The following is a 19,870-nucleotide window of genomic DNA, read 5'->3' as shown; positions in this document are numbered from 1 at the left end:
GTTACATTCTCTTAATTTTTCAAAGTTCATTTTGAATTTCTTTCGTGAAGTGCAAGAATTGGAATATTTCAGTAGTGTCTTGTCGTGGTTTACCTTGTCACAGCTACATTCTCGTGATTTTCCAAAGTTCATTTTGAATTTCTGTCGTGAAATGCAAGAGTTGGAATATTTCAGTAGTGACTTGTCGTGGTTTACCTTGTCACAGTTAGATTCTCTTGATTTTTCGAAGTTCATTTTGAATTTCTGTCTTGAAATGCAAGAGTTGGAGTACTTCAGTAGTGTTTTGTTGTGCTTTACCGTGTCACAGTTACATTCTGTTGATTTTCATAGTTCATTTTGAATTTCTTTCATTGAAATGATAGAGTTGGAATATTTCAGTAGTGTTTTGTTGTGATTTACCTTGTCACAGTTAAATTCTCTTAATTTTCCAAATTTCATTTAGAATTTCTTTCGCGAAATGCAAGAATTGGAATATTTCAGTAGTGTCTTGTCGTGGTTTACCTTGTCACAGCTACAGTCTCATGATTTTTCAAAGTTCATTTTGGATTTCTTTCGTTGAAATGCAAGAGTTGGAATATTTCAGTAGTGACTTGTTGTGCTTTACCTTGTCACAGTTACATTCTCTTGATTTTTCGAAGTTCATTTTGAATTTCTGTAGTGAAATGCAAGAGTTGGAATATTTCAGTAGTGTTTTGTTGTGCTTTACCTTGTCACAGTTACATTCTGTTGATTTTCATAGTTCATTTTGATGTTCTTTCATTGAAATGCAAGAGTTGGAATATTTCAGTAGTGTTTTGTTTTGCTTTACCTTGTCAAAGTTACATTCTCTTAATTTTTCAAAGTTCATTTTGAATTTCTTTCGTGAAATGCAAGAATGGGAATATTTCAGTAGTGTCTTGTTGTGGTTTACCTTGTCACAGATACATTCTCTTGATTTTTCAAAGTTCATTTTGATTTTCTGTCGTGAAATGAAAGAGTTGGAATATTTCAGTAGTGTTTTGTTGTGCTTTACCTTGTCACAGTTACATTCTGTTGATTTTCATAGTTCATTTTGAATTTCTTTCATTGAAATGAAAGAGTTGGAATATTTCAGTAGTGTTTTGTTTTGCTTTACCTTGTCAAAGTTACATTCTCTTAATTTTTCAAAGTTCATTTTGAATTTCTTTCGTGAAATGCAAGAATTGGAATATTTCAGTAGTGTCTTGTCGTGGTTTACCTTGTCACAGCTACATTCTCGTGATTTTCCAAAGTTCATTTTGAATTTCTGTCGTGAAATGCAAGAGTTGGAATATTTCAGTAGTGACTTGTTGTGCTTTACCTTGTCACAGCTACATTCTCATGATTTTTCAAAGTTCATTTTGAATTTCTGTCGTGAAATGCAAGAGTTGGAATATTTCAGTAGTGTTTTGTTGTGCTTTACCTTGTCACAGTTACATTCTCTTAATTTTTCAAAGTTCATTTTGAATTTCTTTCGCGAAATGCAAGAATTGGAATATTTCAGTAGTGTCTTGTCGTGGTTTACCTTGTCACAGCTACATTATCATGATTTTTCAAAGTTCTTTTTGGATTTCTTTCGTTGAAATGCAAGAGTTGGAATATTTCAGTAGTGACTTGTTGTGCTTTACCTTGTCACAGTTACATTCTCTTGATTTTTCGAAGTTCATTTTGAATATCTGTCATGAAATGCAAGAGTTGGAATATTTCAGTAGTGGTTTGTTGTGCTTTACCTTGTCACAGTTAGATTCTGTTGATTTTCATAGTTCATTTTGATGTTCTTTCATTGAAATGCAAGAGTTGGAATATTTCAGTAGTGTTTTGTTTTGCTTTACCTTGTCAAAGTTACATTCTCTTAATTTTTCAAAGTTCATTTTGAATTTCTTTCGTGAAATGCAAGAATTGGAATATTTCAGTAGTGTCTTGTACTGGTTTACCTTGTCACAGTTAAATTCTCTTGATTTTTCGAAGTTCATTTTGAATTTCTGTCGTGAAATGCAAGAGTTGGAATATTTCAGTAGTGTTTTGTTGTGCTTTACATTGTCACAGTTACATTCTGTTGATTTTCATAGTTCATTTTGAATTTCTTTCATTGAAATGCAAGAGTTGGAATATTTCAGTAGTGTTTTGTTGTGCTTTACCTTGTCACAGTTACATTCTGTTAATTTTAATATTTAATTTTGTAATTAATTTATTGAAATGCAAGAGTTGGAATATTTCAGTAGTGTTTTGTTGTGTTTTACCTTGTCACAGTTACATTCTCTTGATTTTTAGAAGTTCATTTTGAATTTCTGTCAAGAAATGCAAGAGTTGGAATATTTCAGTAGTGTTTTGTTGTGCTTTACCTTGTCACAGTTACATTCTCTTAATTTTTCAAAGTTCATTTTGAATTTCTTTCGTGAAATGCAAGAATTGGAATATTTCAGTAGTGTCTTGTAGTGGTTTACCTTGTCACAGCTACATTCTCATGATTTTTCAAAGTTAATCTCGGATTTCTGTAGTAAAATTCAAGATTTGTAATATTTCAGTTATGACTTGTTGTGCTTTACCTTGTCACAGTTACATTCTCTTGATTTTTCGAAGTTCATTTTGAATTTCTGTCGTGAAATGCAAGAGTTGGAATATTTCAGTAGTGTTTTGTTGTGCTTTACCTTGTCACAGTTACATTCTGTTGATTTTCATAGTTCATTTTGAATTTCTTTCATTGAAATGCAAGAGTTGGAATATTTCAGTAGTGTTTTGTTGTGCTTTACCTTGTCACAGTTACATTCTGTTGATTTTCATACTTCATTTTGAATTTCTTTCATTGAAATGCAGGAGTTGGAATATTTCAGTAGTGTTTTGTTGTGCTTTACCTTGTCACAGTTACATTCTCTTAATTTTTCAAAGTTCATTTTGAATTTCTTTCGTGAAATACAAGAATATGAATATTTCAGTAGTATCTTGTCGTGGTTTACCTTGTCACAGCTACATTCTCATGATTTTTCAAAGTTCATTTTGAATTTCTGTCGTGAAATGCAAGAGTTGGAATATTTCAGTAGTGACTTGTTGTGCTTTACCTTGTCACAGTTACATTCTCTTGATTTTTCGAAGTTCATTTTGAATTTCTGTCGGGAAATGCAAGACTTGGAATATTTCAGTAGTGTTTTGTTGTGCTTTACCTTGTCACAGTTACATTCTGTTGATTTTCATGGTTCATTTTGAATTTGTTTCATTGAAATGCAAGAGTTGGAATATTTCAGTTGTGTTTTGTTGTGCTTTACCTTGTCACAGTTACATTCTCTTAATTTTCAAAGTTCATTTTGAATTTCTTTCGTGAAATGCAAGAATTGGAATATTTCAGTAGTGTCTTGTTGTGGTATACCTTGTCACGGCTACATTCTCATGATTTTTCAAAGTTCATTTTGGATTTCTTTCGTTGAAATGCAAGAGTTGGAATATTTCAGTAGTGTTTTGTTGTGCTTTACCTTGTCACAGTTACATTCTGTTGATTTTAATAGTTAATTTTTAATTTATTTCATATAAATTAAAGAGTTTTAATATTTAAGTAGTTTTTTTTTTTGATTTAGATTGTCAAAGTTACATTCTCTTGATTTTCATAGTTCCTTTTGAATTTCTTTCATTGAAATGAAAGAGTTGGAATTTTTCAGTAGTGTTTTGTTTTGCTTTACCTTGTCACAGTTACATTCTCTTAATTTTTCAAAGTTCATTTTGAATTTCTTTCGTGAAATGCAAGAATGGGAATATTTCAGTAGTGTCTTGTCGTAGTTTACCTTGTCACAGCTACATTCTCATGATTTTTCAAAGTTCATTTTGAATTTCTGTCGTGAAATGCAAGAGTGAATATTTCATTAGTGACTTTTTGTACTTTACCTTGTCACAGTTACAGTCTCTTGATTTTTCGAAGTTCATTTTGAATTTCAGTCGTGAAATGCAAGAGTTGGAATATTTCAGTAGTGTTTTGTTTTGCTTTACCTTGTCACAGTTACATTCTGTTGATTTTAATAGTTCATTTTGAATTTCTTTCATTGAAATGCAAGAGTTGGAATATTTCAGTAGTGTTTGGTTTTGCTTTACCTTGTCACAGTTACATTCTGTTGATTTTTATAGTTCATTTTGAATTTCTTTCATTGAAATGCAGGAGTTGGAATATTTCAGTAGTGTTTTGTTGTGCTTTACCTTGTCACAGTTACATTCTCTTAATTTTTCAAAGTTCACTTTGAATTTCTTTCGTGAAATACAAGAATAGGAATATTTCAGTAGTGTCTTGTCGTGGTTTACCTTGTCACAGCTACATTCTCATGATTTTCAAAGTTCATTTTGAATTTCTGTCGTGAAATGCAAGAGTTGGAATATTTCAGTAGTGACTTGTTGTGCTTTACCTTGTCACAGTTACATTCTCTTGATTTTTCGAAGTTCATTTTGAATTTCTTTCGCGAAATGCAAGAATTGGAATATTTCAGTAGTGTCTTGTCGTGGTTTACCTTGTCACAGCTACATTCTCATGATTTTTTAAAGTTCATTTTGGATTTCTTTCGTTGAAATGCAAGAGTTGGAATATTTCAGTAGTGACTTGTTGTGCTTTACCTTGTCACAGTTACATTCTCTTGATTTTTCGAAGTTCATTTTGAATTTCTCTGGTGAAATGCAAGAGTTGGAATATTTCAGTAGAGTTTTGTTGTGCTTTACCTTCTCACAGTTACATTCTGTTGATTTTCATAGTTCATTTTGAATTTTTTCATTGAAATGCAAGAGCTGGAATATTTCAGTAGTGTTTTGTTTTGCTTTACCTTGTCACAGTTACATTCTCTTAATTTTTCAAAGTTCATTTTGAATTTCTTTCGTGAAATGCAAGAATGGGAATATTTCAGTAGTGTCTTGTCTTAGTTTACCTTGTCACAGATGCACTCTCATTATTTTTCAAAGTTCATTTTGGATTTATTTCGTTGAAATGCAAGAGTTGGAATATTTCAGTAGTGTCGTGTCGTGGTTTACCTTGTCACAGCTACATTCTCATGATTTTTCAAAGTTCATTTTGGATTTCTTTCGTTAAAATGCAAGAGTTGAAATATTTCAGTAGTGTTTTGTTGTGCTTTACCGTGTCACTGTTACATTCTGTTGATTTTCATAGTTCATTTTGAATTTCTTTCATTGAAATGCAAGAGTTGGAATATTTCAGTAGTGTTTTGTTGTGCTTTACCTTGTCACAGTTACATTCTCTTAATATTTCAAAGTTCATTTTGAATTTCTTTCGCGAAGTGCAAGAATTGGAATATTTCAGTAGTGTCTTGTAGTGGTTTACCTTGTCACAGCTACATTCTCATGATTTTTCAAAGTTCATTTTGAATTTCTGTCGTGAAATGCAAGAGTTGGAATATTTCATTAGTGACTTTTTGTGCTTTACCTTGTCACAGTTACAGTCTCTTGATTTTTCGAAGTTCATTTTGAATTTCTGTCGTGAAATGCAAGAGTTGGAATATTTCAGTAGTGTTTTGTTGTGCTTTACCTTGTCACAGTTACATTCTATTGATTTTCATAGATCATTTTGAATTTCTTTCATTGAAATGCAAGAGTTGGAATATTTCAGTAGTGTTTTGTTATGCTTTACCTTGTCACAGTTACATTCTGTTGATTTTTTTAGATCATTTTGAATTTCTTTAATTGAAATGCAAGAGTTGGAATATTTCAGCAGTGTTTTGTTGTGCTTTACCTTGTCACAGTTACATTCTCTTAATTTTTCAAAGTTCACTTTGAATTTCTTTCGTGAAATACAAGAATAGGAATATTTCAGTAGTATCTTGTCGTGGTTTACCTTGTCACAGCTACATTCTCATGATTTTTCAAAGTTCATTTTGAATTTCTGTCGTGAAATGCAAGAGTTGGAATATTTCAGTAGTGACTTGTTGTGCTTTACCTTGTCACAGTTACATTCTCTTGATTTTTCGAAGTTCATTTTGAATTTCTTTCGCGAAATGCACGAGTTGGACTATTTCAGTAGTGACTTGTCGTGGTTTACCTTGTCACAGCTACATTCTCATGATTTTTCAAAGTTCATTTTGGATTTCTTTCGTTGAAATGCAAGAGTTGGAATATTTCAGTAGTGACTTGTTGTGCTTTGCCTTGTCACAGTTACATTCTCTTGATTTTTAGAAGTTCATTTTGAATTTCTGTCGTGAAATGCAAGAGTTTGAATATTTCAGTAGTGTTTTGTTGTGCTTTACCTTTTCACTGTTACATTCTGTTTATTTTCATAGTTCATTTTGAATTTCTTTTATTGAAATTCAATAGTTGTAATATTTCAGTAGTGTTTTGTTGTGCTTTACCTTGTCAAAGTTACATTCTCTAAATTTTTCAAAGTTCATTTTGAATTTCTTTCGTGAAATGCGAGAATTGGAATATTTCAGTAGTGTCTTGTCGTGGTTTACCTTGTCACAGCTACATTCTCATGATTTTTCAAAGTTCATTTTGAATTTCTGTCGTGAAATGCAAGAGCTGGAATATTTCAGTAGTGTATTGTCGTGGTTTACCTTGTCACATATACATTCTCATGATTTTTCAAAGTTCATTTTGAATTTCTGTCGTGAAATGCAAGAGTTGGAATATTTCAGTAGTGTTTTGTTGTGCTTTACCTTGTCAGAGTTACATTCTATTGATTTTCGTAGTTTATTTTGAATTTTTTTGATTGAAATGCAAGAGTTGGAATATTTCAGTTGTGTTTTTTTGTGCTTTACCTTGTCACAGTTACATTCTCTTAATTTTTCAAAGTTCATTTTGAATTTCTTTCGTGAAATGCAATAATTGGAATATTTCAGTAGTGTCTTTTCGTGGTTTACCTTGTCACAGCTACATTCTCATGATTTTTCAAAGTTCATTTTGGATTTCTTTCGTTGAAATGCAAGAGTTGGAATATTTTAGTAGTGACTTGTTGTGCTTTACCTTGTCACAGTTACATTCTCTTGATTTTTCGAAGTTCATTTTGAATTTCTGTCGTGAAATGCAAGAGTTGGAATATTTCAGTAGTGTTTTGTTGTGCTTTACCTTGTGACAGTTACGTTCTGTTGATTTTCATAGTTCATTTTGAATTTCTTTCATTGAAATGAAAGAGTTGGAATATTTCAGTAGTGTTTTGTTTTGCTTTACCTTGTCACAGTTACATTCTCTTAATTTTTCAAAGTTCATTTTGAATTTCTTTCGTGAAATGCAAGAATGGGAATATTTCAGTAGTATCTTGTCGTGGTTTACCTTGTCACAGCTACATTCTCATGATTTTTCAAAGTTCATTTTGAATTTCTGTCGTGAAATGCAAGAGTTGGAATATTTCAGTATTGACTTGTTGTGCTTTACCTTCTCACAGTTACATTCTGTTGTTTTTTCGAAGTTCATTTTGAATTTCTGTCGTGAAATGCAAGAGTTGGAATATTTCAGTAGTGTTTTGTTGTGCTTTACCTTGTCACAGTTACATTCTGGTGATTTTCATAGTTCATTTTGAATTTCTTTCATTGAAATGCAAGAGTTGGAATATTTCAGTAGTGTTTTGTTGTGCTTTACCTTGTCACAGTTACATTCTGTTGATTTTCATAGTTCATTTTGAATTTTTTTCATTGAAATGCAAGAGTTGGAATATTTCAGTAGTGTTTTGCTGTGATTTACCTTGTCGCAGTTACATTATATTGATTTTTAGAAGTAAATTTTTATTTTATTTAGTGAAATGCAAGAGTTTGAATATTTAAGTAGTGTTTTGTTGTGCTTTACCTTGTCACAGTTACATTCTCTTAATTTTTCAAAGTTCATTTTGAATTTCTTTCGTGAAATGCAAGAATTGGAATATTTCAGTAGTGTCTTGTCGTGGTTTACCTTGTCACAGCTACATTCTCATGATTTTTCAAAGTTCATTTTGAATTTCTGTCGTGAAATGCAAGAGTTGGAATATTTCAGAAATGACTTGTTGTGCTTTACCTTGTCACAGTTACATTCTCTTCATTTTTCGAAGTTCATTTTGAATTTCTGTTGTGAAATGCAAGAATTGTAATATTTCAGTAGTGTTATGTTGTGCTTTACCTTATCACAGTTACATTCTGTTGATTTTCATAGTTCATTTTGAATTTCTTTCGTTGAAATGAAAGAGTTGGAATATTTCAGTAGTGTTTTGTTGTGCTTTACCTTGTCACAGTTACATTCTGTTGATTTTCATACTTCATTTTGAATTTCTTTCATTGAAATGCAGGAGTTGGAATATTTCAGTAGTGTTTTGTTGTGCTTTACCTTGTCACAGTTACATTCTCTTAATTTTTCAAAGTTCATTTTGAATTTCTTTCGTGAAATGCAACAATATGAATATTTCAGTAGTATCTTGTCGTGGTTTACCTTGTCACAGCTACATTCTCATGATTTTTCAAAGTTCATTTTGAATTTCTGTCGTGAAATGCAAGAGTTGGAATATTTCAGTAGTGACTTGTTGTGCTTTACCTAGTCACAGTTACACTCTCTTGATTTTTCGAAATTCATTTTGAATTTCTGTCGGGAAATGCAAGAGTTGGAATATTTCAGTAGTGTTTTGTTGTGCTTTACCTTGTCACAGTTACATTCTGTTGATTTTCATAGTTCATTTTGAATTTCTTTCATTGAAATGCAAGAGTTGGAATATTTCAGTAGTGTTTTGTTGTGCTTTACCTTGTCACAGTTACATTCTCTTAATTTTCAAAGTTCATTTTGAATTTCTTTCGTGAAATGCAAGAATTGGAATATTTCAGTAGTGTCTTGTCGTGGTTTACCTTGTCACAGCTACATTCTCATGATTTTTCAAAGTTCATTTTGGATTTCCTTCGTTGAAATGCAAGAGTTGGAATATTTCATTAGTGTTTTGTTGTGCTTTACCTTGTCGAAGTTACATTCTGTTGATTTTCATAGTTCATTTTGAATTTCTTTCATTGAAATGCAAGAGTTGGAATATTTCAGTAGTGTTTTGTTGTGCTTTACCTTGTCACAGTTACATTCTGTTGATTTTAATAGTTAATTTTTTATTTCTTTCATTGAAATGCAAGATTTGGAATATTTCAGTAGCGTTTTGTTGTGCTTTACCTTGTCACAGTTACATTCTATTAATTTTTCAAAGTTCATTTTGAATTTCTCTCGTGAAATGCAAGAATTGGAATATTTCAGTAGTGTCTTGTTGTGCTTTACCTAGTCACAGCTACATTCTCATGATTTTTCAAAGTTCATTTTGAATTTCCGTCGTGAAATGCAAGAGTTGGAATATTCCACTAGTGACTTGTTGTACTTTACCTTGTCACAGTTCCATTCTCTTGATTTTTCGAAGTTCATTTTGAATTTCTGTCGTGAAATGCAAGAGTTGGAATATTTCAGTAGTGTTTTGTTGTGCTTTACCTTGTCACAGTTACATTCTGTTGATTTTCATATTTCATTTTGAATTTCTTTCATTGAAATGCAAGAGTTGGAATATTTCAGTAGTGTTTTGTTGTGTTTTACCTTGTCACAGTTACATTCTGTTGATTTTCATTGTTCATTTTGAATTTCTTTCATTGAAATGCAAGAGTTGGAATATTTCAGTAGTGTTTTGTTGTGCTTTACCTTGTCACAGTTACATTCTCTTAATTTTTCAAAGTTCATTTTGAATTTCTATCGTGAAATACAAGAATATGAATATTTCAGTAGTATCTTGTCGTGGTTTACCTTGTCACAGCTACGTTCTCATGATTTTTCAAAGTTCATTTTGAATTTCTGTCGTGAAATGCAAGAGTTGGAATATTTCAGTAGTGACTTGTTGTGCTTTACCTTGTCACAGTTACATTCTCTTGATTTTTCGAAGCTCATTTTGAATTTCTGTCGGGAAATGCAAGAGGTGGAATATTTCAGTAGTGTTTTGTTGTGCTTTACCTTGTCACAGTTACATTCTGTTGATTTTCATAGTTCATTTTGAATTTCTTTCATTGAAATGCAAGAGTTGGAATATTTCAGTAGTGTTTTGTTGTGCTTTACCTTGTCACAGTTACATTTTCTTAATTTTCAAAGTTCATTTTGAATTTCTTTCGTGAAATGCAAGAATTGAAATATTTCAGTAGTGTCTTGTTGTGGTTTACCTTGTCACGGCTACATTCTCATGATTTTTCAAAGTTCATTTTGGATTTCTTTCGTTGAAATGCAAGAGTTGGAATATTTCAGTAGTGTTTTGTTGTGCTTTACCTTGTCACAGTTACATTCTGTTGATTTTCATAGTTCATTTTGAATTTCTTTCATTGAAATGCAAGAGTTGGAATATTTCAGTAGTGTTTTGTTGTGCTTTACCTTGTCACAGTTACATTCTCTTAATTTTTCAAAGTTAATTTTGAATTTCTTTCGTGAAATGCAAGAATTGGAATATTTCAGTAGTGTCTTGTCGTGGTTTACCTTGTAACAGCTACATTTTCATGATTTTTCAAAATTCATTTTGAATTTCTGTCGTGAAATGCAAGAGTTGAAATATTTCAGTAGTGACTTGTTGTGCTCTACCTTGTCACAGTTACATTCTCTTGATTTTTCGAAGTTCATTTTGAATTTCTGTCGGGAAATGCAAGAGTTGGAATATTTCAGTAGTGTTTTGTTGTGCTTTACCTTGTCACAGTTACATTCTGTTGATTTTCATAGTTCATTTTGAATTTCTTCCATTGAAATGCGAGAGTTGGAATATTTCAGTAGTGTTTTGTTGTGCTTTACCTTGTCACAGTTACATTCTCTTAATTTTCAAAGTTCATTTTGAATTTCTTTCGTGAAATGCAAGAATTGGAATATTTCAGTAGTGTCTTGTTGTGGTTTACCTTGTCACGGCTACATTCTCATGATTTTTCAAAGTTCATTTTGGATTTCTTTCGTTGAAATTTAAGAGTTGGAATATTTCAGTAGTGTTTTGTTGTGCTTTACCTTGTCACAGTTACATTCTGTTGATTTTCATAGTTCATTTTGAATTTCTTTCATTGAAATGCAAGAGTTGGAATATTTCAGTAGTGTTTTGTTGTGCTTTACCTTGTCACAGTTACATTCTCTTAATTTTTCAAAGTTCATTTTGAATTTCTTTCGTGAAATGCAAGAATTGGAATATTTCAGTAGTGTCTTGTCGTGGTTTACCTTGTCACAGCTACATTCTCATGATTTTTCAAAGTTCATTTTGAATTTCTGTCGTGAAATGCAAGAGTTGGAATATTTCAGTAGTGACTTGTTGTGCTTTACCTTGTCACAGTTACATTCTCTTGATTTTTCGAAGTTCAATTCGAATTTCAGTCGTGAAATGCAAGAGTTGGAATACTTCAGTAGTGTTTTGTTTTGCTTTACCTTGTCACATTTACATTCTGTTTATTTTAATAGTTCATTTTGTATTTATTTCATTGAAATGCAAGAGTTGGAATATTTCAGTATTGTTTTGTTGTGCTTTACCTTGTCACAGTTACATTATCTTAATTTTCAAAGTTCATTTTGAATTTCTTTCGTGAAATGCAAGAATTGGAATATTTCAGTAGTGTCTAGTCGTGGTTTACCTTGTCACGGCTACATTCTCATGATTTTCATAGTTCATTTTGAATTTCTTTCGTTGAAATGCAAGAGTTGGAATATTTCAGTAGTGACTTGTTGTGTTTTACCTTGTCACAGTTACATTCTGTTGATTTTCATAGTTCATTTGGAATTTCTTTCATTGAAATGCAGGAGTTGGAATATTTCCGTAGTGTTTTGTTGTGCTTTACCTTGTCACAGTTACATTCTCTTAATTTTTCAAAGTTCATTTTGAATTTCTTTCGAGAAATACAAGAATATGAATATTTCAGTAGTATCTTGTCGTGGTTTACCTTGTCACAGCTACATTCTCATGATTTTTCAAAGTTCATTTTGAATTTCTGTCGTGAAATGCAAGAGTTGGAATATTTCAGTAGTGACTTGTTGTGCTTTACCTTGTCACAGTTACATTCTCTTGATTTTTCGAAGTTCATTTTGAATTTCTGTCGTGAAATGCAAGAGGTGGAATATTTCAGTAGTGTTTTGTTGTGCTTTACCTTGTCACAGTTACATTCTGTTGATTTTCATAGTTCATTTTGAATTTCTTTCATTGAAATGCAAGAGTTGGAATATTTCAGTAGTGTTTTGTTGTGCTTTACCTTGTCACAGTTACATTCGCTTAATTTTCAAAGTTCATTTTGAATTTCTTTCGTGAAATGCAAGAATTGGAATATTTCAGTAGTGTCTTGTCGTGGTTTACCTTGTCACAGCTACATTCTCATGATTTTTCAAAGTTCATTTTGGATTTCTTTCGTTGAAATGCAAGAGTTGGAATATTTCAGTAGTGTTTTGTTGTGCTTTACCTTGTCACAGTTACATTCTGTTGATTTTCATAGTTAATTTTGAATTTCTTTCATTTAAATGCAAGAGTTGGAATATTTCAGTAGTGTTTTGTTGTGCTTTACCTTGTCACAGTTACATTCTCTTAATTTTTCAAAGTTCATTTTGAATTTCTTTCGTGAAATGCAAGAATTGGAATATTTCAGTAGTGTCTTGTCGTGGTTTACCTTGTCACAGCTACATTCTCATGATTTTTCAAAGTTCATTTTGAATTTCTGTCGTGAAATGCAAGAGTTGGAATATTTCAGTAGTGACTTGTTGTGCTTTACCTTGTCACAGTTACATTCTCTTGATTTTTCGAAGTTCATTTCGAATTTCAGTCGTGAAATGCAAGAGTTGGAATATTTCAGTAGTGTCTTGTTGTGCTTTACCTTGTCACAGTTACATTCTCTTTATTTTTCGAAGTTCATTTTGAATTTCTGTCTTAAAATGCAAGAGTTGTAATATTTCAGTAGTGTTTTGTTGTGCTTTACCTTGTCACAGTTACATTCTGGTGATTTTCATAGTTCATTTTGAATTTCTTTCATTGAAATGCAAGAGTTGGAATATTTCAGTAGTGTTTTGTTGTGCTTTACCTTGTCACAGTTACATTCTCTTAATTTTCAAAGTTAATTTTGAATTTCTTTCGTGAAATGCAAGAATTGGAATATTTCAGTAGTGTGTTGTTGTGGTTTACCTTGTCACGGCTACATTCTCATGATTTTTCAAAGTTCATTTTGGATTTCTTTCGTTGAAATGCAAGAGTTGGAATATTTCAGTAGTGTTTTGTTGTGCTTTACCTTGTCACAGTTACATTCTGTTGATTTTCATAGTTCATTTTGAATTTCTTTCATTGAAATGCAAGAGTTGGAATATTTTAGTAGTGTTTTGTTGTGCTTTACCTTGTCACAGTTACATTCTCTTAATTTTTCAAAGTTCATTTTGAATTTCTTTCGTGAAATGCAAGAATTGGAATATTTCAGTAGTGTCTTGTCGTGGTTTACCTTGTCACAGCTACATTCTCATGATTTTTCAAAGTTCATTTTGAATTTCTGTCGTGAAATGCAAGAGTTGGAATATTTCAGTAGTGACTTGTTGTGCTTTACCTTGTCACAGTTACATTCTCTTGATTTTTCGAAGTTCAATTCGAATTTCAGTCGTGAAATGCAAGAGTTGGAATACTTCAGTAGTGTTTTGTTTTGCTTTACCTTGTCACAGTTACATTCTGTTGATTTTCATAGTTCATTTTGAATTTCTTTCATTGAAATGCAAGAGTTGGAATATTTCAGTAGTGTTTTGTTGTGCTTTACCTTGTCACAGTTACATTCTCTTAATTTTTCAAAGTTCATTTTGAATTTCTTTCGTGAAATACAAGAATATGAATATTTCAGTAGTATCTTGTCGTGGTTTACCTTGTCACAGCTACATTCTCATGATTTTTCAAAGTTCATTTTGAATTTCTGTCGTGAAATGCAAGAGTTGGAATATTTCAGTAGTGACTTGTTGTGCTTTACCTTGTCACAGTTACATTCTCTTGATTTTTCGAAGTTCATTTTGAATTTCTGTCGGGAAATGCAAGAGGTGGAATATTTCAGTAGTGTTTTGTTGTGCTTTACCTTGTCACAGTTACATTCTGTTGATTTTCATAGTTCATTTTGAATTTGTTTCATTGAAATGCAAGAGTTGGAATATTTCAGTAGTGTTTTGTTGTGCTTTACCTTGTCACAGTTACATTCGCTTAATTTTCAAAGTTCATTTTGAATTTCTCTCGTGAAATGCAAGAATTGGAATATTTCAGTAGTGTCTTGTTGAGGTTTACCTTGTCACGGCTACATTCTCATGATTTTTCAAAGTTCATTTTGGATTTCTTTCGTTGAAATGCAAGAGTTGGAATATTTCAGTAGTGTTTAGTTGTGCTTTACCTTGTCACAGTTACATTCTGTTGATTTTCATAGTTCATTTTGAATTTCTTTCATTGAAATGCAAGAGTTGGAATATTTCAGTAGTGTTTTGTTGTGCTTTACCTTGTCACAGTTACATTCTCTTAATTTTTCAAAGTTCATTTTGAATTTCTTTCGTGAAATGCAAGAATTGGAATATTTCAGTAGTGTCTTGTCGTGGTTTACCTTGTCACAGCTACATTCTCATGATTTTTCAAAGTTCATTTTGAATTTCTGTCGTGAAATGCAAGAGTTGGAATATTTCAGTAGTGACTTGTTGTGCTTTACCTTGTCACAGTTACATTCTCTTGATTTTTCGAAGTTCATTTTGAATTTCTGTCGGGAAATGCAAGAGGTGGAATATTTCAGTAGTGTTTTGTTGTGCTTTACCTTGTCACAGTTACATTCTATTGATTTTCATAGTTCATTTTGAATTTCTTTCATTGAAATGCAAGAGTTGGAATATTTCAGTAGTGTTTTGTTGTGCTTTACCTTGTCACAGTTACATTCGCTTAATTTTCAAAGTTCATTTTGAATTTCTTTCGTGAAATGCAAGAATTGGAATATTTCAGTAGTGTCTTGTATTGGTTTACCTTGTCACAGCTACATTCTCATGATTTTTCAAAGTTCATTTTGGATTTCTTTCGTTGAAATGCAAGAGTTGGAATATTTCAGTAGTGTTTAGTTGTGCTTTACCTTGTCACAGTTACATTCTGTTGATTTTCATAGTTAATTTTGAATTTCTTTCATTGAAATGCAAGAGTTGGAATATTTCAGTAGTGTTTTGTTGTGCTTTACCTTGTCACAGTTACATTCTCTTAATTTTTCAAAGTTCATTTTGAATTTCTTTCGTGAAATGCAAGAATTGGAATATTTCAGTAGTGTCTTGTCGTGGTTTACCTTGTCACAGCTACATTCTCATGATTTTTCAAAGTTCATTTTGAATTTCTGTCGTGAAATGCAAGAGTTGGAATATTTCAGTAGTGACTTGTTGTGCTTTACCTTGTCACAGTTACATTCTCTTGATTTTTCGAAGTTCATTTCGAATTTCAGTCGTGAAATGCAAGAGTTGGAATATTTCAGTAGTGACTTGTTGTGCTTTACCTTGTCACAGTTACATTCTCTTGATTTTTCAAAGTTCTTTTTGAATTTATGTCTTGAAATGCAAGAGTTGGAATATTTCAGTAGTGTTTTGTTGTGCTTTACCTTGTCACAGTTACATTCTGTTGATTTTCATAGTTCATTTTGAATTTCTTTCATTGAAATGCAAGAGTTGGAATATTTCAGTAGTGTTTTGTTGTGCTTTACCTTGTCACAGTTACATTCTCTTAATTTTAAAAATTAATTTTGAATTTATTACGTTAAATTAAAGAATTTGAAAATTTCAGTAGTGTGTTGTTGTGGTTTACCTTGTCACGGCTACATTCTCTTGATTTTTCAAAGTTCATTTTGGATTTCTTTCGTTGAAATGCAAGAGTTGGAATATTTCAGTAGTGTTTTGTTGTGCTTTACCTTGTCACAGTTACATTCTGTTGATTTTCATAGTTAATTTTGAATTTATTTCATTGAAATGCAAGAGTTGGAATATTTCAGTAGTGTTTTGTTGTGCTTTACCTTGTCACAGTTACATTCTCTTAATTTTTCAAAGTTCATTTTGAATTTCTTTCGTGAAATGCAAGAATTGGAATATTTCAGTAGTGTCTTGTCGTGGTTTACCTTGTCACAGCTACATTCTCATGATTTTTCAAAGTTCATTTTGAATTTCTGTCGTGAAATGCAAGAGTTGGAATATTTCAGTAGTGACTTGTTGTGCTTTACCTTGTCACAGTTACATTCTCTTGATTTTTCGAAGTTCATTTCGAATTTCAGTCGTGAAATGCAAGAGTTGGAATACTTCAGTAGTGTTTTGTTTTGCTTTACCTTGTCACAGTTACATTTTGTTGATTTTCATAGTTCATTTTGAATTTCTTTCATTGAAATGCAAGAGTTGGAATATTTCAGTAGTGTTTTGATGTACTTTACCTTGTCACAGTTACATTCTCTTAATTTTCAAAGTTCATTTTGAATTTCTTTCGTGAAATGCAAGAATTGGAAAATTTCAGTAGTGTCTTGTCGTAGTTTACCTTGTCACGGCTACATTCTCATGATTTTTCAAAGTTCATTTTGGATTTCTTTCGTTGAAATGCAAGAGTTGGAATATTTCAGTAGTGACTTGTTGTGCTTTACCTTGTCACAGTTACATTCTCTTGATTTTTCGAAGTTCATTTTGAATTTCTGTCGTGAAATGCAAGAGTTGGAATATTTCAGTAGTGTTTTGTTGTGCTTTACCTTGTCACAGTTACATTCTGTTGATTTTCATAGTTCATTTTGAATTTGTTTCATTGAAATGCAAGAGTTGGAATATTTCAGTAGTGTTTTGTTGTGCTTTACCTTGTCACAGCTACATTCTCTTAATTTTAAAAGTTCATTTTGAATTTCTCTCGTGAAATGCAAGAATTGGAATATTTCAGTAGTGTCTTGTTGAGGTTTACCTTGTCACGGCTACATTCTCATGATTTTTCAAAGTTCATTTTGGATTTCTTTCGTGAAATGTAAGAGTTGGAATATTTCAGTAGTGTTTTGTTGTGCTTTACCTTGTCACAGTTATATTCTGTTGATTTTAATAGTTCATTTTGAATTTCTTTCATTGAAATGCAAGAGTTGGAATATTTCACTAGTGTTTTGTTGTGCTTTTCCTAGTCACAGTTACATTCTCTTAATTTTTCAAAGTTCATTTTGAATTTCTTTCGTGAAATGCAAGAATTGGAATATTTCAGTAGTGTCTTGTCGTGGTTTACCTTGTCACAGCTACATTCTCATGATTTTTCAAAGTTCATTTTGAATTTCTGTTGTGAAATGCAAGAGTTGGAATATTTCAGTAGTGACTTGTTGTTCTTTACCTTGTCACAGTTACATTCTCTTGATTTTTCGAAGTTCATTTCGAATTTCAGTCGTGAAATGCAAGAGTTGGAATACTTCAGTAGTGTTTTGTTTTGCTTTACCTTGTCACAGTTACATTCTGTTGATTTTCATAGTTCATTTTGATTTTCTTTCATTGAAATGCAAGAGTTGGAATATTTCAGTAGTGTTTTGTTGTGCTTTACCTTGTCACATTTACATTCTCTTAATTTTCAAAGTCCATTTTGAATTTCTTTCGTGAAATGCAAGAATTGGAATATTTCAGTAGTGTCTTGTCCTGGTTTACCTTGTCACGGCTACATTCTCATGATTTTTCAAAGTTCATTTTGGATTTCTTTCGTTGAAATGCAAGAGTTGGAATATTTCAGTAGTGACTTGTTGTGCTTTACCTTGTCACAGTTACATTCTGTTGATTTTAATAGTTAATTTTGAATTTCTTTCATTGAAATGCAGGAGTTGGAATATTTCAGTAGTGTTTTGTTGTGCTTCACCTTGTCACAGTTACATTCTCTTAATTTTTCAAAGTTCATTTTGAATTTCTTTCGTGAAATACAAGAATATGAATATTTCAGTAGTATCTTGTCGTGGTTTACCTTGTCACAGCTACATTCTCATGATTTTTCAAAGTTCATTTTGAATTTCTGTCGTGAAATGCAAGAGTTGGAATATTTCAGTAGTGACTTGTTGTGCTTTACCTTGTCACAGTTACATTCTCTTGATTTTTCGAAGTTCATTTTGAATTTCTGTCGGGAAATGCACGAGGTGGAATATTTCAGTAGTGTTTTGTTGTGCTTTACATTGTCACAGTTACATTCTATTGATTTTCATAGTTCATTTTGAATTTATTTCATTGAAATGCAAGAGTTGGAATATTTCAGTAGTGTTTTGTTGTGCTTTACCTTGTCACAGTTACATTCGCTTAATTTTCAAAGTTCATTTTGAATTTCTTTCGTGAAATGCAAGAATTGGAATATTTCAGTAGTGTCTTGTTGTGGTTTACCTTGTCACGGCTACATTCTCATGATTTTTCAAAGCTCATTTTGGATTTCTTTCGTTGAAATGCAAGAGTTGGAATATTTCAGTAGTGTTTTGTTGTGCTTTACCTTGTCACAGTTACATTCTGTTGATTTTCATAGTTAATTTTGAATTTCTTTCATTGAAATGCAAGAGTTGGAATATTTCAGTAGTGTTTTGTTGTGCTTTACCTTGTCACAGTTACATTCTCTTAATTTTTCAAAGTTCATTTTGAATTTCTTTCGTGAAATGCAAGAATTGGAATATTTCAGTAGTGTCTTGTCGTGGTTTACCTTGTCACAGCTACATTCTCATGATTTTTCAAAGTTCATTTTGAATTTCTGTCGTGAAATGCAAGAGTTGGAATATTTCAGTAGTGACTTGTTGTGCTTTACCTTGTCACAGTTACATTCTCTTGATTTTTCGAAGTTCATTTCGAATTTCAGTCGTGAAATGCAAGAGTTGGAATATTTCAGTAGTGACTTGTTGTGCTTTACCTTGTCACAGTTACATTATCTTTATTTTTCTAAGTACATTTTGATTTTTTTTATTGAAATGCAAGAGTTGGAATATTTCAGTTGTGTTTTGTTGTGCTCTACCTGATCACAGTTACATTCTGTTGATTTTCATAGTTCATTTTGAATTTCTTTCATTGAAATGCAAGAGTTGGAATATTTCAGTAGTGTTTTGTTGTGCTTTACCTTGTCACAGTTACATTCTCTTAATTTTCAAAGTTAATTTTGAATTTCTTTCGTGAAATGCAAGAATTGGAATATTTCAGTAGTGTATTGTTGTGGTTTACCTTGTCACAGCTAAATTCTCATGATTTTTCAAAGTTCATTTTGGATTCCTTTCGTTGAAATGCAAGAGTTGGAATATTTCAGTAGTGTTTTGTTGTGCTTTACCTTGTCACAGTTACATTCTGTTGATTTTCATAGTTAGTTTTGAATTTATTTCATTGAAATGCAAGAGTTGGAATATTTTAGTAGTGTTTTGTTGTGCTTTACCTTGTCACAGTTACATTCTCTTAATTTTTCAAAGTTCATTTTGAATTTCTTTCGTGAAATGCAAGAATTGGAATATTTCAGTAGTGTCTTGTCGTGGTTTACCTTGTCACAGCTACATTCTCATGATTTTTCAAAGTTCATTTTGAATTTCTGTCGTGAAATGCAAGAGTTGGAATATTTCAGTAGTGACTTGTTGTGCTTTACCTTGTCACAGTTACATTCTCTTGATTTTTCGAAGTTCAATTCGAATTTCAGTCGTGAAATGCAAGAGTTGGAATACTTCAGTAGTGTTTTGTTTTTCTTTACCTTGTCACAGTTACATTCTGTTGATTTTCATAGTTCATTTTTTATTTCTTTCATTGAAATGCAAGAGTTGGAATATTTCAGTAGTGTTTTGTTGTGCATTACCTTGTCACATTTACATTCGCTTAATTTTCAAAGTTCATTTTTAATTTCTCTCGTGAAATGCAAGAATTGGAATATTTCAGTAGTGTCTAGTCGTAGTATACCTTGTCACGGCTACATTCTCATGATTTTTCAAAGTTAATTTTATATTTCTTTCGTTGAAATGCAAGAGTTGAAATATTTCAGTAGTGACTT

This window comes from Artemia sp. Qi Xiang Cuo, chromosome 1 (genome assembly GCF_049724085.1).
Source record: "Artemia sp. Qi Xiang Cuo chromosome 1, ASM4972408v1, whole genome shotgun sequence".
In the NCBI taxonomy this organism is placed as follows: domain Eukaryota; kingdom Metazoa; phylum Arthropoda; class Branchiopoda; order Anostraca; family Artemiidae; genus Artemia; species Artemia sp. Qi Xiang Cuo.
Note: the sequence above shows the minus strand (reverse complement) of the source record.